Below are 8,353 nucleotides of genomic sequence, written 5' to 3' on the forward strand. Positions count from 1 at the left end.
GGTGCTAGCCTTGAATACAAAGAGCCTTGGGGATAGCACTCAGGCCCTGAGTTCAAGCCCCAGTACTAAAAAAAGTTCCTGGTTGCTGTGACTATATAATGGCTCGAGAATTTCAACCAAAGTCTGATTCCAAATTCCAGGCTTTTTCTGGCATACTAAATTGTCTCTTAAGTTTCACCTTTTTGGATTTTTATTGAGGTAAACTCTTAAATTACCTTGATCAGACACTTAGCTATGTATGAAGAGAAGGAAGTTCAGTTGTGGAAAAAAAATATGCTGACTCTTAAGAAAAATTTACATTATCTTTGTTTTCAAGGAAAGATAATAGCTAGATGAATCATCTAATCAATGGCTCTTCTAATAACATTCTTTTGTGATGCTATTAAGTAAATAAACATAAACATAACTTGTGAAGGTCAAGTTAATACTGTGCCCTTAATTTTCTGCTGATAAGAGTGGAAGGTAAGCCAGGCACTGATGGCTGGTGCCTGTAATCCTAGCGACCCAGGACACAGAGATCTAAAGATGTTTGAGGCTAGCCAGGCAGAAAATTCTGGGATACTTCATCTCCAAAATAACCATTAAAAGACAAGGCTGGAGGCATGGATCAAGTGCTAGAGCACCAGCATATCAAGTGTAAAATTCTGGATTTCTATCCTAGCACTGTCAGAAGTGGCATGGAGGTTAAATATACTTTTTCCAGAAGTGGGGGTATCTGAAGCCCAATATGGCAATAGACATCTAAAACTTTAATGTTTGCATATACCTTAATAGAAAAATATACCCATTTTTCCATCCACACATTCAATCTATGTTTATTTAATGAATATCTTCTGTATACAAGTATGTGGGACACAGTAATGAAAGATTTGTGGAGCTTCTTTAGTTCTAGTGTAGACAGATAGTTATATATAATGTATAATATCGTGTGAAAATATTTTCTAGGATTAAAAAAAGCTAAGTGAAGTATTTATAGATAAGTGAGAATGAGTAACCAGTGGAGAATTATTCTAGAATGAAGTGAGTGGGGCCTTGTTTGGAGATCTGGATGAGGAATTTTCTGGAAGGGAAAAGCCACTGCCCAAGTCCTAAAATGGGAAATGGGAAGATGTTCATCATATTCAGGCAGAAGGTCAGCTTGGCTGAAGAGGGATGTTTCTGGGACTTGAGCGCTGAGGAGGTCATGGGCATAATTAGCACAAAGATCAGATACAAAGCTGAATGCTCCAAGGTCCACCACACGGTCTTCATTATGATTATGGTAGAAGTAGAAGATTGGCATGATGCAACTTCTGAAAATATTTCCCATTCTGTTAAATGAAATGAAACTAAAGGAGCCAATGTGGAAGCTAATTGTCAAAGTATTTCAGCTATGAGAGGAGAGGGAATAGGAGATAGAGTAGGAGTAGTTACAGAAGAGGATGCTGACATTAAAGTATAATCCATGGGCAGGGGACACAGGTTGGTGGATCCACAGCAACAAAATAGTGGGAGTGGAAATTGTGAGTAGTATAGGGTCTTAGGAAAGTACATTGCAATATAAGGCCATCCCTTTAATTAATTTATTAACTATGTCAGTTCTCAGGCTTTTACTCAAGGCCTGGGTGCTGTCCCTGAGCTTTTATGCTCAAATCTAACATGGTACCACTTGAGCTTCAGCTCCACTTCTATATTTGTGGTGGTTAATCAGAGATAGGAATTTCATAGACTTTCCTTCCAAGGCTGGCTTTGAATCTCATTGCTCGGATCTCAGTCTCCTGAGTATCTAGGATTACAGACATGAGCCAAGGACTTGCAGCTTATGTATTGCTTTTAATTATTTAAAATGTTTAGTAACCATACAAATATTGAGATCCATTATGACATTTTCATATTTGTACATACTTTGATTATATCCACTTCTTCATCATTTTTTCTTCTACCCGTTGGTCCTTTTCCTCACAAGGAGTCCCCTTCTTTTTGATAACTTTTAAAAATATAGATTGCACACATGAGAGAAACCATGCATTCTTTGCATTTTGTTATTGTTGGTGGTGGTCATTGGGCTTGAACCCAGGGCCTGGGTGCTGCCCCTGAACTCTTTTGCTCAGGGTTAACACTCTACCACTTCGAGCCACAGATCATGTCTGATTTCTCAGAGTTTAGTTGTAGATAAGAGTCTCATAGGGACTTTTCTGTCCTGGCTATCTTCAAACCAGGATCCTCAGATCTCAGCCTCCCAAATACTAGGATTACAGACATGAGCCACTGGGGCTCAGCCATTCTCTTTCTTTTTGAGTGTAGATTACTTTACTTAGTACAATGATTTGTATTCTATTATGTCATTTTCCTGCATATGATATAATTTTGTTCTGTATGGCTGAATAATATTTTATTTTATATATATTTAGATAAATATGTATATACATAATATACTTATACACACACAAATCAATGCATCCATATCTATCTATCTATCTATCTACCTACCTACCTCACATTTTCTTCATCTACCCTCCATTTTTTGAACACCTAGATTGCTTTTATAACTTGTTTATAATTTATTGTGAAGAATGCTGCAATAAATATGAATATGCATCTGTCCTATGGTATGTGGATATTGATTAATACCCCTCAGGAATGGTGTAGCCGAGGCATATGATTTGATTTTAGTTTACTAAGGATTTCCATAGTGGCTACACTAATTTACATTCCCATGAACAATGAATACAGATTCCCTTTTTCTCACTTCCTTGACAGCCTGGTTTTGTTTGTTGTCTTGATGATTACAATTCTGACTGGGGAGACACACAGTTACAATGTACTATTAATTTGAGATGGAGATATATATTTTTGAATAAAGTTAGCATGAATTGTTGACTGATTGGCTGTGAAGATGGGTGGCACAGATAAAACTTCTGGAACTTTTTGTAAAGGTCAAGGTTATAGTGGAAAAGCAAATCTGTCTTTATTTGACTACTTCTGCATGGTGAAGCCCTCCGGTTTTCCACTTAAAAAGGTATCTTGCAAGCTAGGTTCATTTGGATATCTGTGAGGCCTTCACACATACTTCTGTTGGATTTACTATGCAGCAGTAGGAACCCAACTCTAGCTAACACTAGAACTCATGTTTGGAGACCTCGCTAGCTACATCTTTATTTATATGTGGAGTTTTGCTCATTGGAGGGGATGAGATGGAGGAGGCTGGAGAGGAGGATGAAAGGGTACCTATTATATGTTTGGCAGGCCCAGGGACTGAACTTGGCAGGGCCTATTTGTATAAAAAGAGTCCCTGTGTGACACAAAAGTACAAAGAGGGAATCCTTAGGATCAAGGAGATCAAACATGGCATGAAATGGATGCCAAGGAGCTCCCTCTCATTCTGCAGAGAACACAGCACAGTGTTGGCCTTTTGAGGATACCTGAGACATGCAGAGTATCTGGACGATACCAGTTCTGAAAACAGCCTGAAGTAGTGTCCTTAGAAGTACTAAGGATCCATTTCCAGGCAGATTCTCCATTATTTAACATGGCAGAGAGGGTAGATAGAAGAAAAGGAAAATGGTGGATACTAGAAAGTACCTGAGTAGATGGAATTCACGAGTAACTGCAAAACACAGCTCTAGCTCCAAAGGGCATAAATCATCGTTTATTTTGAGCTAAATATGAGTGATCATAGTTAAGCAGCATAGGTTCTTGTTACCAAAAGAAGTTACATAAACACTGATGGTCACAGAACAAAATACATTTTCAAATCAATGCATTTATTTAGTACCTTCATGGGAACATCAGACCAGTAGATTACTCAGAAAGATACTTTCTATAGGTTTCAGATTTCTTCCATGCAATGGCATCTTAGCTTTCAAGTTGGTAACAGATAAGTTGGTAATCTTCTAAGTTTTATATTTCAAAGTTTTACCTAAATGTTCACATAGATTTTAGGCCAGATACAGAGTTTGGTACTAAATAGCTATTAAAAGGACTAAAGATAGCTCAAGGTAATTTTGGTTCTTAACCTTTATCATTCCATCTCTCCATAATCAGAGTTTCAGTCTGTGGATCAATCTCTAGGATGTTCAACACAGGGGTGCTTGTGCAATCAACTTTTAGCACAAGGTAGTATGCCTGAAGCCTTTGAAGAGTTAATAAGCTGAAGTCTGGAGTTACGGCCATTAGTTATGCAGAAGAAAGTAAGGATTGTACTCTCCAGTGTACTCCCCATTCATACACAAAAGACAGCATAATGTGAAGAAATCAAAGTTGCAATCAAAACAGGAGGTTTCACTCCATCCTTCTAGAGGCTGAAAGGATATTTGACATTATCTAATGCCACTCAAAGAGATAACTTTTAGTCTCTGAATAGGTCACATGATAGAACCTATTACCTCCTTTTTGTGGTGTGTGTGTGTGTGTGTGTGTGTGTGTTAAGGTAGTCTCTTTTATCCCTTTTCCAGTGATATTGAAGGAAAAGAGGACAAGGTTGTCATGACTGAGAGGATGAGGCTGGGATCAAGTTTATCCTGTGATCTCATCAGTAGGCTATATTCCTGGCTTGGTAGAATGGGACCTTTATTTATATTGTTGCTATTTTTAAAAATTCGCTGAGAGAGAACATTTTGAAAACTAATTTTCTCCAAAGAGTGCAAATTTTCTTCTTTTTAAATTATTCACTCTGATCACCAAGTGTGTTCCAGGGCTACATTAGACGTGAGCAGATCTAGTTCTGGTGGCTAAGACAGAGGATTGTAATTTTCAGTGGGAGTTCTCACATTGTTTTTGCTTTCCATATAATCTCTGTAAGACACACACAGAAGACAAATAAAAATTGTAAGCAAGTCCTCTGATTCAGATGATATGCCAGACATGTTTTCTTTAAAATGTCATTCAACCTGACAATATTCCTCGAGAGTAAATTTTACCCTAGTTCCAGAACTTATCATTCTGAAGCTTATCAACTGGAATTTCTTGCCCAGAAGCCAAAGGAAGTCAGATTCCAATTCTATGTTGCATCTTGCATTAGCTGCAGAAAATATTTCTGGCCTTCAGTGGTTAGATTCCTCCAGCTGGGACTACCTTTGTTCATTTCTCTGGGATTCATTTCTTTGAGTTGTCTTCCCATTGCTGCTTTGTCAATTCTACAGGATTTCCCACTCATTTTTGTCTGGCTAGGATGACATCATGTGTAAAAACAAGTTCAGCTCAAAGAATTCTAGAAAAGGTCTTATCAGGGAAACATAACCATAGTGTTTATTATTCTAACAAATTTAATCTTGCAGCAGTCATTCTCAATACTAGGCTCCTTGACTCCAATTCCTCCAAATTTATTTCTATTTATTTCCGAATCTCCCAACTTAATCCTACAAGCAGTCTTCTGAATAGCTTGGTTACTTCTGCCCAGTTCTGGAAGACATGCACACAAGCTATTCTATGGGACTCCATAGTACTTTTGTTCGGTTCTTCTACAAATGGTCTCCAATTGTCTCGTGCATTTGCTCTGTTGACTATAAACTCACTGATGGCAATACTGAGTATGCAGAACTTATGCAATAAACTTGTTGACTTAATGCTTTTCTTACTTGGTACACCCTTGGACTATTCTTTGAACTCCTCCTCTCCTAGTCACCTGGTTAAATAGGCTTTTGAAAAATACTTACTCAATGAAATAATGTACCAGCACCAACTAAATATAAGGTGCTATTGTAATAATTGGCTAGACCAGACAGATATTTGGATCCCATGTGGAATTCTGTGGCAACACTGGAATGCTACTGGATATATGGAGGTCTGGCAAAGTACATACTGTGGTTGGATTTAGGCACCAGAGGGTGAGGGTGGGAGTGGGAAAAACTGAGTAGGAGTCATTAAGTCTGGGATGAAATGGAAGGGCTGAGCAGGGGAAAAAAGCATCTGAAAAGCAGGCTAACTCATAGACTTGAGAAATCAGGTGTTGAAATCAACAATAGGAGTAATAGCAACAATAATAATATAATGATAATATTACAAGTCCAATAGTCTATGACTGATGTTAGTTTAAATTTTTTTGGAGGATGTCAAGTCTTTAATGTGGATATGGAATCTGAAAATGCATTTTAGAAAGGAAAAATATCTTAACATCTCAAAATATTGTATTTATGATCAAATATAATAAATGATACATTAAAACATATCAAGTTCTAATTAATAACATGTAACTGGAGTATTTGGGCATAGTATAGTGACGTCTGCAATTATTAAGAAATGCATCACAAATAAGATAGATTGATGAATTATTATGTATGTATGTGATCAAATGAGTGTAGCAAAATATCAATTATAGAATCTAAGTGGTAGGTATGTGTATGTTCACTCTAAAAATAAACTTTGCTCTTTGAAATTTTTTATAGTAAAAGATTTAAAAAATACATAGTAAAATAATTGCCTCGAATAAACCATGTTGAATGTTACAGTGGTGAACAAAATATAAGCTCATTGGGTAGAATCAGGTAGGATTTTCCAGAATAGTAATACACCTCAATATTTATATAGGGTTTTATAATCCACCAAGTACAAAGCATGGGTAATTGGAAGAAGAAACTCTGGAGACAAACTAGCTAGCCTCTGAGTCTTACCTTTCTCTTTTCCTCTGCTCCTTCATTAGTCAAATCAGTATAATGAAATTTTAGGGTAACTGAAAAGATTAGATAAATCAGTAATAACTAAACACTCAAAGAATATCATCAAACTAATAAATCTATGTTAATAACACCTAGACTACTGATACCATGGCTGCAATAATGACATCTAATAATAAACTAATATACTAATACTAAACTAATAGCCATTAATTCTTAGATTTTTTTCTTTGGAATAGTAGAATTAATTAAAATATATCTTAATTAATTAAAATTTAATATATCTTGTTATCTTATTTTGCCATTCAAAAATTCACTTTTATGTATCTGCAATGAACATTAGGTAGCTTCAGTAAATAAGTAAATTGACATGAAGTTGTCGGCTAGCCTGCTTGTAATATTATTACTCTGCTGTTATGGTGGTTACTACAGTTGCAGATTTTCACACTTGATTTCTCAGTCCTAAAGAGAAAGAGAAGGAGCTCTTGCTCAAGGCCATGTGGATTAGTCTGGGGATAATACTAGATCTCAATTTAAGAAGTCTTTGCCCTTTCAAAAAGAGCTTCTTCCCACCTCCCAACTGTCACTGCAGTGCTCGAGCAACTCTATGGGAAAAAAATTGCCACATCCAGCACGTGGTAGCCACTGAAAAAGTAGATGATGATAAAGTTCATTTCAAGCACTCACTGAGTCTATTACCCTGCAAAGCACCACCCATTATCTCAAAGAATTCTCATAAAATTTCCAAAGAGTTTAGTTTTTATTGCCTTTTCTTTCCAGATGAGAACAGAGGCTTTAGAAAGTGTATATTGCCCAAGATTCCACAACAAGCATGGATGAGCCAACAGATCCATCTGGTTCCAAAGCCCATGCTTGTTTAGGAACCCTACAACACTTTCATGAATGAAGGCAAGGCTCCTTCAAAGCTTAGCCAAATGGGAGAAATTAGGCGATGTAAGCCATGTTACCCTTAATCCACAAGAGCTCCCCCTGAGTCTTTCTCATCATAGATGCATTGTATTGCTAGCAAATGTGAATGTTTTGATGAATTAGGCAAACGTTCCAATTGCCTGTCCATTGCAACATCTTTCCTTCAAAGGCCAGAGAACGTAGACTGTACGTTCTTTGTCCATCTTGTCTGAATGCGTCAACACTGTCTGGGAGGCACAGAGGTGGATGCTTTCCTAGCAGGGGTGAGGCCTCTCCTGGATGTCCAGCTCCTGTATTTGTAACATTGCCATGTGTTGTACCACTGGGGCCAAGGAATGAAGAGGCCTCATGGTTCCAGCCACCTCAGATTATGCAAGCCAAGAAAAATGTGCACATCACATGAGTAAAGCAGGCAGCCCTCAAATGTCTTTATTTGTTCATTTCTGTGCCCTGGTTCTTTTGATTGCAGTCTTATGCTTAGAAATTTCAAGATAAGTATCAGCAGCTGGACCCTGAGTAAATCAGAGACATAGACTCTGTCTAAATACTGAAGTTTCGAAAGCATGCACTTAGGCCCAACAGCTTGTAGCTCAGGGCCCACCGGGACGGGAGGGGGAGTGTTTTTCAGGCTTTGGCAGAATCAACCTTCTGTAGAACCCATGGGCATGTCTGTGCATGCCTGAACTTGCCTGACAAAGCTAGAGGGAGATTTCGGGATCTGCCAGATTCAGACACAAGCAGCCTGCTTGCTGGGAACCAAAACAGAACAGTCAGAGGAAATGAAGGATTAGGAAGAAGAAACAAAAGATTACAAACTGAACTTTGTTAAGAAA

The sequence above is a fragment of the Dipodomys ordii genome, unplaced genomic scaffold, assembly GCF_000151885.1.
Source record: "Dipodomys ordii isolate 6190 unplaced genomic scaffold, Dord_2.0 Scaffold127, whole genome shotgun sequence".
In the NCBI taxonomy this organism is placed as follows: Eukaryota; Metazoa; Chordata; class Mammalia; order Rodentia; family Heteromyidae; genus Dipodomys; species Dipodomys ordii.